The following is a 12,413-nucleotide window of genomic DNA, read 5'->3' as shown; positions in this document are numbered from 1 at the left end:
AAGGAAGAAGCAAGGAAACAATTTTGCTTGATTGGTTGTTTTCCACAGCACTAGGTGGGCCCTGGAAGCTGCCCAGATCTTGCTGCCTAAAAATTTTCTAAAAGCAGACAGTTCCTCACAGTAATTGGCTTCTTTCTCTTGAAAATGGGCCTGATGGGGTAGCAGGTCATCACTGGAGCCCGGCTTTACTTTGGTCCTTTCAGCTGGCAAATGGCCATTTAGGCGTATGTGAGCAGCTGCTTGCAAAATAATCTCACCTGCTCACTAGTTTAGGAAAAGATCACAGCCTTCCCCAGTTCTTTGGGGGGATACAATAGGTTTTTAAGCTAATACTTTATCAGAATTAAAATTAAAATATGTAACAGAGCACATGAACGCAACCTACATCCCTCTCTCTGCTGCTGGCTGATGCTGCCAACATGTGACACAGTTTCCCTCTAAAGTCACGCTTCCTCCTGCATCTCCCAGCACAGTCCCAAGCTTTTCTTACCACTACAGACAGAAGTGTCCAGATACATCTATTAACTGTGCCCTTTGGCTGCTTCCAGTTTCCTATAGGCTTAACTGAACAAAATAGTTTGCAAAATGCCATTCACCATTAATTGGTGTAAAAATGTTAAGCACTCCTTCAATTACTCTGTATCACAGCTAAGCTGGGACTGTGGGACTCAAAAATGAGGAAATTAAAGGAAATTATTTGTTTACCACTTCCAGAGAAGCTGGTCCCGTAAATTGGTGTACAAAGTGATTGAACACATCAGTGGAAAAATCTGATAGCAGTTTATATTACTTTTGATATTTAAATGTGTGTTTATGCTGTACCACAGAATATTTGCAAGTGAATGTCCTCCTTGTGAAGCACTTTGTAACTAGAGGAGTGGCTAAGAAGTTACAAAATGCTAATTTTCTTTAATTTTTCTTTATTTAATAATTCATTGTTGAAGTTGTAGGCAGGCTTGTTTGTAGGTCAAACAAGCATATGGTTAACTGTATTCTGCTGATAAACATCATTTAGTACATAAGGTCTTCTCACAGAGCCTTGCACGCAGCACCCCGCTGCCAGGAGTTTGTCAAGCCCATGAACTCCGAGTACGCCAGCAAGCCCATGATGACATTTGTGTTTTGCTGACGCATATTTTTATTCAATTACGGGATTGCTCAGGCAATTTCTTGGCTGACATTGACTTTCAGGTTTGTCCTTTATAATGAACTTTCTTGTTAACTTTATGTTAATGTACTGGGATAAGAAATGAATATACGATCAAACACATTCTGGAGATGCTGAGCCAGGTTCTGGAACTTGTCTGAACAGCATGGACAGAGTAGGACTACTGAATCTGCTGTTCACTAGGAGCAGGTTTTGCAGAAGTCAGTATATAACACCCTTCAGAAATGTCACTTTGTATCCAAGTATAGTTTATATTGAAATAAAAGTTTCTCTTGGTTCACAAGCAAGTTGTAGAAGAACCCCACAGGAAAATCTGAGATAAAAATGTTCCCAAGTTGTGGGGTTCAGAATCCAAAATCAATTCCAGAGCTGGATTTTGTGAACTGAACTCCTTCTCTTGCACTACGTCACCTGTGCGGTCCTCATGGAGGAAAACCTGGGGCTGGAGACAGGACCAAGGAGTTGTGGCAGCTGCTTGAACAAGCTGTGGGGCCGTGGGATTGGATGGGGCTGGAGTGTTCAGGTGTCCGCTCTCTGAATGCATGGATGGACAGAGCAGGATCCCAGAAGAAATTGAGTGTTGTGTAGTGGTAAATGGGTAAGGGCCACTGGGAGATAGATGGATGGATGACACCTCCCCACCGCAGTCCTTGGGAATTCAGGCATCCTCCTCACTGAGGCTGAAGTTTGACCCTTCCAGCAGCTGGGATGCTCTGCTGACTCACTGATACTGGCGCCTTTATTATTCCAAATTCTCTCCTTTTCTTGGGTGTCTCCTCTTCAATGGGATAAACTGAAACAGAATTCTAAATTGAAAATCACCTGTCTGTAATTGCTTGAAATCTAGGCAAGGCTAAAAATTTACCACCTCAGGGCTATTTTTCTTCTCCTCCATTCCTACTGATGTTTGCAGACGTGTCTTCCCCACATCCCGAACAGCACTGGGTGGGATGCTCAGCCCCGTGTTTGCTTGTGCTGCCACCGTCTCAGCGAGCTACCGGGATGAATGCTGAGCATATGCAGAAATCTCATCCCATCTGTGCAGCCATCTCCAGCAGATAGTCTGCAGAGAAGATGTGAGAAACGCTGAAATGGGATCACAGAGAGTTCAGCGCTCTCCTTGTCCCTCGCCTGCTCTTTTTGCTGCTGAAGTTCACCACCGCCGGCAGTGGCAGCCAAGCCTCCCCACGGCGCCCGCCGTGTTGCTGTGACAGCTCATGACCTGCTTCTCACTTTCCCTGAACACAGCACACACACACACAAAAACAACTCGGTGTTTCCTATTTAAGGAAGCCAATTTTTAGGGTCTTTTATTGTAATCGGCAAGAGCACATCAACAAAAATCCTCCACCCCCCTCGCTTTCCGCAAGCACTTTTGCACAGTGCGCTGCGCAGATTGCATCCCAGCAGTGCCTCTGTTCAGGGTAACTCCTGACGCTTGATATGAATAGTAGACCCAGAGGGAACACTTTTCTTCATAACGTGATTGCTTTTGTCATGACAGAATAGATGCACTGTACTATTAATCACAGTTTTTTACTAAGTCCGGAAGCAGAGCAGATCTAGAGTAGATTTGACAGGCTTTTTGCCCTGGAAAAATGCAGAAGTTCATTTCAATTCAATTTAAGCTCTGCTTTTGTAAATCTGCCAAAGGGGAAAAAATTTCTTTGAGGTATTTATGCTGATCTGTAGACTTTTGATAATATAGTGAAAAACATTTCAAATCAATCAGAGCTTAATCTACTTAGTGCATTTAGCTGGAAGGTTATAGATTGATACATAGATTACTGTAACATGAAAGCCTAGATTAAGCATGGCTTTTATTACTAAAATAAGCATTGACAATGTTTTCATAGTCCAACTTAACATTTTCAGAGCTGTGCCTGATAGATGCTTGTACTAAAATAGAATGATATCCTATAAAAGAGAGTTTAAAGTTCTGCAGCTGAAACCAGCTAAGCATTTAAATGCACAGCGCCAGCAAGGACTGTTTTATATTTTAGTTTCCTGTATGATTGTTGTTGGTTTGAGAATATGTTTTAGCAGCAATGAGGCTTAAAGATAATCTTAAAACAAGTGGTGGTATAGCACAAAGTACTTTCAAAGCAATAGGATAAGAGTATTTATATGTTCTTTATATATATACATAGAGTACTTGAATAAAAGTAATGTACATTTTAACAAGTAAAGTGCAGGTAAAATTAATTTCATTTATGCACTTTGTTACAGCCCTCTATAACAGGAATGAATCCTGTCATGGTGTAGTTAAAGTATCTTCGCTTGCTGCCAGGCACTTGGAGAGACTGTTCAGATGTTGTGAGGAAGGGTGGAAGTGATGGGCTCTGTCAGAGGTCATCTGTGTGATCCCACTAAGTGACAAAGAGAAGGTTGTGGTGTCCCTGTGTTGCAGTTTCGATGCTCATTGAGTTTAGGATTGTGTGACGCTGAATCCTTGGGAATGGGGCAGGAGGAGCTCCCTCCGTGTGGGCACACTGCTGCCAGAGCTGGGGCACCCCAGCAGGATCATTCAGGGTCCCTCTACAACTGGGAACACCCCAGCAGGATCATTCGGGGTCCCTTTATGTGGCTCTGCTGATCAGGACAAGGACCTTTCCTGGGTTGCACCGCTGTAAGGTCCTGGTGTGACCTTCTTTGAGCAAGTCTGTGTTCGCAGATAGAGGTGCTTGACTGCTGGACAGCTACTTGGCTTCTTAGCATGTTGGTAAACATATGCTTGTAAATCACGGTGTGACCTTCTTTGAGCAAGTCTGTGTTCACAGGTAGAGGTGATTGACTGCTGGAGAGCTACTTAGCTTCTTAGCATGTTGCTAAGCACATGCTTGTAAATCACAGGGGAGCAGGATGTGACAAGGTGGTGTGTGATCCTGTCACCAGTGGAAGGATTTTCCCCTATAGATGATCCTGTCCTGTCAACAGAGTGTGAAACTGGGAGTTGTCTTTGTGTTTGGCTGCATGTGTCCTCAGGTGTAAGAGTAGCCTGTTAGAACCTATTTTGCAACTCGGTCTTCAGGACACATTTTTGGTTTTTAAGGACTTTGGTTGCAAAAGGAAGAATTGCACATTGGTTACTCCCTCATCTCGTGTCACTCTCAGAGTAATCAGAAAGATTTGCCCTGTAAGTCTCTACAGATCATCTCCAAGCGAGCACACCATGCCAGACTTGGTCCTGACACCATAGCTGTGATGTCTCATCTAAACATCTCCTCATTCTCCCATCAGCAAGAACCACATCTGGCAGCCAGACACCAGCCCAAGCTCACGTCATGCATTTAAAAATCTTACGCAATACGAGCTATATGTATCCATCATTTAAAATTAATACTCTGCTCTGTTGAGCTTACAGCACAGCAGTGCTGCCATGCTTTATTTTTGGGCTAGGGAGCAAGAGAAGGAGTGAAAAGAGACTTTTTCATTGACGACTCGTATTCCTTATTAATCTTCATTCTGCCTGCATTTACGAGATCACCCACAGATCCTCTTCTGTGACTTCGCAGTGACACCTGGTGGGAGAGGCCAGGATGTCATCATCATTAAGACAATGAAACTGCAGATTTTTTTTGCTGCAAGATCTAGTAAAGGCTCTGTTTCCCCTCACATACATTTCCCTGAAACTCTCCCTGAGCTTACAGGAAAGACACATTCAAAGCTACTCGCTGCTTCATGCTAATAGTGGTTCTGTTCCTTTTCTAGACTTTATATAGAGAGAATTAAGAGAACACAGTAATAAAGAAAAATCTTTTCCATAATTTAATCAGCATCTCACAAAAATCAGAGGGTATATTTAGAACACGTATGGCTGGTCTCAGAGGTGTAGTGCCTGGTAGCGGCTGCCAGATCAAATAGCAGTTATTTTGAGCAGTGTCTTTTATGCTCATAGTATTTCAAGCAAGTGAAGTAGATCTGTTTCTTAAGTTTAGAAGTATTAATCCTGGGACCCTGGAAGTAGTCTTAATACTGGGGAAATGCTAGATAAGTCTGCTGAAACAGTGCCTTCCCTAATTTGTCTGCATGCTCAATTTGTCATTGAATAATATAAGAATACTGACCTTCTGCTTGGAAACAGGAACTTTGATGATCAAATTATACCTGAATTTGAAAAGGGACATTCATAATTAGGCTGAAAGCAACTAAGTCCTAAAATTCCTCTTCAGTGTCACCAGAGAAGGAGATCAGATGTCCTAATATTTCACAGTGTAGGGCTAACCTTTCCCAGTAATTAGTAGCTCCAAGACCTGGTGGGGGAGGATGAGATGAAGAATTAGACTGAGTCATCGCTGAATTTTTTAAGATACTCTGGATAAATTAATGTCTTGCCAAAAAGATGCTCAAGCCAGAGCTCTAGACAGCAAAAAGCCCTAATGCGACCACAAATTATTCCTTTTTGACAGGATATGTGAAGAATCACTGGGACAGTGAATACAGATTCTTGGGGTGTTTTTTTCAAGACCTTTCACATTTTCATTCACAGAGAAGATCTCTCATGGACATTGATAAACTTGCAGCTCTACACATCTGCTGTGGGGTAAGGAGGGAAGGCAATGCTTGGAACTGAGAAATGTCCACAGAGCCACAGATGCTCTCCAAGACTAAAAATCACTAATTTGTCCTCAAGTACATGCTGATGTTATTCAGGGCTTCTGAGGAAGCTGCATGGAGTTTGTTCCTTCATTTCTGTGCTTGTTTAGGCAAGGTAGGGACATTGACACCATATTTAGGTAGAAAGTTTTCCTCTGTTTTGCATATTGGCCCTCATTCAGTGTTGCCCATTCAGTACATGCAGCTGTTGTGGAGCACTTGGGGCTTCACGATTCCCAGTTAGCCATTGTTTAGCAGCCTGTTGAAAGTGTAGGTAACTATTTTTTGGTGCACCTTTATTTGCATGTTTATTTCTACCAAATGTGCCTAAAATCTGGCCATTTTGGTTGAAGTCAAAATAAGAATGAAGAGTAGCTCTTGGCCTTTGCCGGGTGTTTGAGGTGGATATTTCCTCCATAAATAGTTGTGTTGCAAGGAAGATCAACTAGATGCAGCATTATTTTGCCTTATCCATGTTAAAGCAGATGAAAAAAAGGGCATTAAATTTCACGCAATTGTGTCATGAACGGTTTGGTAGAAGTTCCCTCAGCTTCTTACTTTGTTGGTTTCCCTTTCATAGAGAAGCTCACACTATGGATTGCATCAGCGGTAATAGGCTTCTGGCCCTTCTCAGTTGGCTAAGGTCAGGGAAAATTAAACCATTTACAATGCACATTGTGAATGCCTGCCTAGAAATCAGCAAGCTCCTGAAAACTTTAAAAGAACACTGTTATCTGGACTGGCTTCAAAATCCAGCACCGCACCATGGTAAACCTTGCCAGCTCTAGCCCAGTCTTTAACCTTCTCTTTCTGCAGAAGGTTGTTTGGAAGGGGGCTGCCAGCCAAACCCAACACCTGTCATCCTCTGATTTTTGGATCGCCATCATTCAGGCTTTTGGAAGGAGAACAGAAACAGAATATTGTTTACTGTGGCTGGTGATCTCCTTGGGGCAGTGGAAGGAAGCCAGATGTCCATCCTGATGTCGTTGGTCAACCAGTGGCTGCCAGTGCTCAATGTCAAGAGGTGTTCAGTGAGTCAGGTGGTTGGTGTTTGCACTGAAATTTGCACTCTCCTTTCACAGAGGTCCTATCTAAAAGGACATTTCTTCAGGGAGAGCTCTGAGCATTGATGCTTCTCTTGGCATCATGCTTGGAGGCAGGACGTTGATGCTAGCTCAGCTCGGGCCGATGAGGGAAAAGAAAATTCTCCTTTCTAGAATTAGGTACTGTGCTTCCAGACATAATGCCAGCCTGGTCACGGTCAGAGGGAATATTTTAAATAAGCCTGAACTGGTTTTATAACATTTTAGGTAGTTTCCTATAGCTCCATGCAGTCTCTTACAATTAATTCTTTCCTGGATGAGGTCATCCAGTCATCATTGGATGATTTCTATATAGTTGAGATAATAGTGAAAATAAAAATACCATACCCTGCTATTGCCAGTATTTTGATCTTTTAAGATAAGGTGACACTCGTCTTCATCGTAGCAGTTTGTGAGTGACTTGTTCAGGTTTGCTTGGCTATGTGATTAAAGAGATTATTGAAATTTATATGAAACTTTTCCTGAAAACAGATTTGCAGTCTATACAGCAAACATGAGAGCACAAATTGTGTTCAGTTACAGCAGTTTAAATCCAGACTAAGACTTTTGATCTCTGCAGATTTAGTTGAGATGTGAAACTTCCCACAAAATTTAACCAGCTGCTGTGGTAGAATCTCTTCTCTTTTCCACTATTATTTTACTGTTGCTGCTTTGTCAGGGATACAGTTACCTCTTCAATTACCTTATGTGAGAAAAGATCTACCCAGTTTGTGACCAATTTAAACCCAATTAGCTAGCTACTGTTCTGCTTAAGCAAGCATATATGAATAAAAATGAAAAATAGACAAATAAAATACGTAAAACAGTATCAGATTATGAAAGTAGCACTGGGCAGGTATCTGAAAATATATAGTGTAACACTGAGTCGTGTTTCCAAAAAAAATGGTGTATTAAAAGTTGTATAACAGAGCTGTTAGGGTTTTCTGCTTGTACATGAGTTCTATTTCTCTGCACCAAAGTAATTTACAGTAGCCTTGGGTCAAATACTGTTTTGGAGATCTGTGTCCCCATTTTCTGATTATGCTGGTACTTTTAATAACTAATTAGTATGCTAGCACTTTAAATATTGCAGAATAGATTTTCTAGTGGTAAATAGATTTTAATGAGGTGTAGGGTTGGAGCTCTCTGTTGTGATAAATTTACCAATTATGGAAATTGGTAGTTTTCTTCTTCTGAGGGTGTCAATGAGCTTCAGTTGAAAAACATGTTTTAAAGAAAACCAAGCTTAACATTTTTAAAGAGCTGCAATCAAGACGTGATTAAAAGAATAGAAAGAAAAAACAAATTGAAAGATAGCCATAGAAATTTTATCTTAGTGCATAGTTCCAACAATTTGACCTGAAACGTAAATTTCTGTATTTTTTTTTCTTGACACACATGTTCTTCTTTGGTGCAGCCTTCCTTATGGAAATTGGGGGGCCAGCACAAAAACTCCAGGCTGTTTAAATAGCTATCCTCTTTGTCTCGCTGCTCCTTGGCCTCAATAAAGAGTTTGTGCCATAAGAAGTTAAAAAAAAAACAAACCCCAAAACCAAAAGTACATATATTCTGTCCAAATTAGAACTAGTGAAAGCTACATGAAAGAGATTAAAATTCTGCTGAGTAATGTGATTCTCACTAGAGAGTTGGCCTATCCATTGTTGTATAATAGTAGCAAAATCAAAAGAATATCAGAGATAGTGACAGAAGTCAGCTCATAATTTGTGTATGTCGGCCCTCCTATTGAAAAAAAAAAGAATAAAATGCAAAAAACTCAAACTGAAGTGCAGTTAAAAAACTACAACTCCAAATTGCAATACCAGCTGGAAAGAGTCAGAGGTCAGAGTGAGTCTTTGGATGGAAAAGCAGAGAAGGTTATGACCTGTGAAATGCAAAGGGTGAGCTACTGCTGAGGGCTGGCTGGGGAGGAAGGATGCCCCTCCAGAGCTAAGTCCACGATTTCCTCCAGCAGAACAGGCAGGAGGTTCAATCCTTGTATGTGAAAATTGACCTTCAATATTCCTGTCTTTGCTCTATATGCTCAATGTTGCATGAGGAACCATAACCAAAACCAAGACTTTTTTTTTTTTGCACCAGTGTTTTGAGCTGCCAGCCCTCCACTGGACAGAGATTGAGGACCTTTAGTACATGAGGGATATGGGTGTTACAGTACAATGTATTTTTGAAATCGGGGCAAAGAAGGCCAATGGTGACTGCAATGTTGATGCAAACCAGGACATGGAGGTGACTGTACCTGGATTTTGCTCTGGATCAGGAGAACTGAAGAACTAGGGCAGATCTTTAAAACAGCCAGATTGACATACCAGCAGTTTCTAAAAGATAAAGCATCCAGAGATTGTGTCACCCTCAACACTCAATTAGTTTATGTTGCTATGAGTAACTACCATATGGTGTAGCTTCTGCACCAGCTGTTTTCCAGTCTTCAACGGGTACAGGTCTACAAGGGAAACTATGGCACAGAGATAAGAGTAATTACAAAAGTGGAGGAAAATGGCATATTTTAGAGATGATCTTAAAACCTTCAGATGGGTGAGGAGTAAAATACAAGTGGCCAGGCATGTGTTGGCTGTTGTGTGCCAGGCTGGAGATAGCAGATGCCTGCAAACACCCCATGTCTGCAGCAGGGTGGGTGGCAGAGCTTACAGCTGCTCCTGGTCTGCAGTGGTGCAAAGCAGCAACCATGGGACAGCAGGCACCAAATCCAGGCAGGTGGCAGAAACCTTTAATTATGTCCTGGTGTCCTGGCATAAGGACTGAGAACTGCAGAGACCAAGTAATGCTGTAACCAGAAGGAGGTGTTTTCCTGCAAACCCATGGCAAACAATGGCAGGTGCTGCCCCAGCCTGGCCCCCTGCTTCTGCCTCCCCACAGCCCTTGCCGACATTCACTGATTACTCAGGGTCAGGAGGTAGGGTGATACAACACAAATCAGGTTTCATTGCCCACCAAGGCAGAGTTGCAACAGGTTAAGACTGAGGAGTTAACCAGCGTTTCTACGTCTGCTCAGCTCTGCAGCCTCCAGCAAGAACAGCAGTGACCACTTACGTTTTCCCCAGCCTCTTTGCCTGCTTTCCATTGCAAACTGGATTTCCTACCTTGAGAACTGTTTCCATGGCACAGCTGGCCCATGTAGAGCTGGATTTGATGCCCTTCTTCACAGTTCTTTTCTTCTAAAGGAGTGACTGCTCTTTCTGTCTGTCATGGTTTTAATGCCGCATGGCAACTGAGCACCATGCAGCCTCTCGCTTTCTCCTCCTGTCCAGTGGGATGGGGAGGAGAATCGGCAGCACAAAAGGTAGAAAACCTCATGGGCTGAGGCAAAGATGGGGAGGGTTCACTCACCACTTGTGGTCATAGGCAAGAAACAGACTTGACTCGGGGAAAACACCAAAACATTTTAATTTGTTAATAGTCAAAAAACCAGAGCAAGATAATGAGAAAGAGGACTACATCTTAAAAAGGCACCTCTCCCCATCCCTCCTTTCTTCCCAGGCTCAAAGGCTTTGTTCCTGATTTCTCTACCTTCTTTCCCCACAATGGCTCAGGGGGCAGAGAATGGGGGTTGCGGCCAGTCCATCACACATTGTCTCTGCTGCTCCTTCCTCCTCAGGGGAGGGCTCCTCACAGTCTTTCCTGCTCCAGTGTGGGCTCCCTCTCATGGAAGGCTCCTCCACAAACTGCTCCAACGTGAGTCCTTCCCACAGGCCGCAGTTCGTCACTAACTGCTCCTGTGTGGGTCCCTTCCGCAGAGTCATGGTCTCTGGAAAATTTTAATTTCTTGTTTTGAGTCACATCAAACAGCACGATGACACAAAATGCTGCTAAGAGCTAAATACTGTAATTTATTTATGATAATTTCAAATTCTTCTTATTAACAAATTCCTTAATTGTGGATTTTGAAAGAATCTCTTTTCACTTTTAAGGATTTTTGAGTTTTTAATGACAGTGGAATCATCAAGTGCCCCATGTTTTTATCCGTAAAATTTTCCGTGGTGTAGCTAGGTCTCCTAGATGGTTTTCAACTGTAGTGGCTGTATGGATGTAACCTACACCAAGAAAACATTCACTCTATCCCAGTTTCAACTGGGACAGAGTAGATTTCTTCATAGTAGCTAGTGTGAGGCTGTGTTTTGGATTTATGCTGAGAAGAAGGCTGATCACACATTGATGTGTTGCTGCCAGGACAGTCAAGGACTTTTCAATTTCTCCGCTGTGACAGTGTCTGCAGGTGCAGAAGCTGGGAGGGAGCACAGCCCCAATTACTAGCTTACAATTCGACCTTAGATTTACGATTGATGGTCTATTCCATATCGTGCACATCATGCCCAGTATATAGGTGAGGATCTTCTCCAGAAGTTCTCTCTCTGGCTTCCAGTTTTCTCCCTCTGGCTCACCCCTTTCTCAGGGTCATCTTGGTCTCTCGGGTTCTTATCTCCATTCCGGGATTGTGATTTTGGGACTCTCCCTGCTCCAGGATCATTAGCCGGGAATGTGCTGAGCCTCGGTCATAGGGGTGGTGAGCAGTTTCACTGTGTAGTACTCATTTGTGTATTTGTATATATTACTGTTATTATTGTCATTTGTATTATTATTTTCGATTTTATTGTAGTTTAGTTATTAAATTGTTCTTATCCCACGAGTCTCTTTTCCATTTACCCCTTTAATGCTCTCCCTCATCCCTGGGAGCAGGGAGAGGGGAGGGTGAATGAGCGCTTGTTGTGCTGTTTGGCTGCCAGACAGGGGTGTAAAACCATGACAACGCTTTGTCTGACCTGGTACTGATTAGCGAAGGGCAACCACTGCAGTTTGTCAGGCAGAGTATTTGAATTCCAATCTATTAGCAGAAAAATATTTCCCAGAATTCACACCAATGTGCCAGAAAAGTAGATGTAAAATTCAGTTATAATCTCATTAAGTATGTACAATACCCTGTTTTACATATTAAATCCAGAGCAAAATTTTATAATTAAGCAGAATTTATACCTCTAACAAACATACATGTTCCTTAAACTTCTCGGAGTTTTGCTTCAAGATTTTGTTTCTTTTTTGTGTGTTTCTACTAATTTGTGTAGTACCGTATTCTTGGATATAACCAATTAAGTCTTGAAACTGTTGTACCAGAGCTGGGAACAAGAAAATAATACCTTTAATCTGAGACCTGTAATAGGTATATCCCAGTCTGAGAAGCATCAACACTTTTTCAAAAATGCAGAAAAAAAGGTTTGCGTAGTACTTCAGATCTAGACTATCTCTACATATTGATTTTAAAATGATGGAGTAACAGATAATTTTTTTTTTCTTTTTCTCAGTAGCACAGTCACTTAAAATAGAGACTACGAGTTTACTTCTTTGTGTGGTTTAAAAAGGCCTGATCTCTCGAGGGTCACATTTTCTTATGCATCTGTAATTCCTTTCCAGGCTGAATGTTTTACATGTACATGTTCTTAATTTTTCTTTTTTTGTGTTTCATGTATTATTTTTAATCTCTTTTAAAATAATTTGAGACTTTTTTTTTTTTTTTTTTAAATTCTGATGAGGAAACAAAA

At 41.9% G+C, this 12,413-nt stretch overlaps 1 protein-coding gene across 1 annotated transcript in view; it reads left to right on the top strand.

Annotated features, from left to right (window-relative positions):
• The window catches only part of DPP6 (dipeptidyl-peptidase 6), a gene marked incomplete at its 5' end in the record, with an annotated part of 117,577 nt that overhangs the window by 32,061 nt on the left and 73,103 nt on the right, over nucleotides 1–12,413 (top strand). The window lies entirely within an intron of this gene.

The sequence above is a fragment of the Pterocles gutturalis genome, unplaced genomic scaffold, assembly GCF_000699245.1.
Source record: "Pterocles gutturalis isolate BGI_N339 unplaced genomic scaffold, ASM69924v1 scaffold8987, whole genome shotgun sequence".
Classification (NCBI taxonomy): domain Eukaryota; kingdom Metazoa; phylum Chordata; class Aves; order Pterocliformes; family Pteroclidae; genus Pterocles; species Pterocles gutturalis.
The sequence above is the reverse complement of the archived record's forward strand: the minus strand, read 5'-3'. Positions and strand labels throughout refer to the sequence as shown.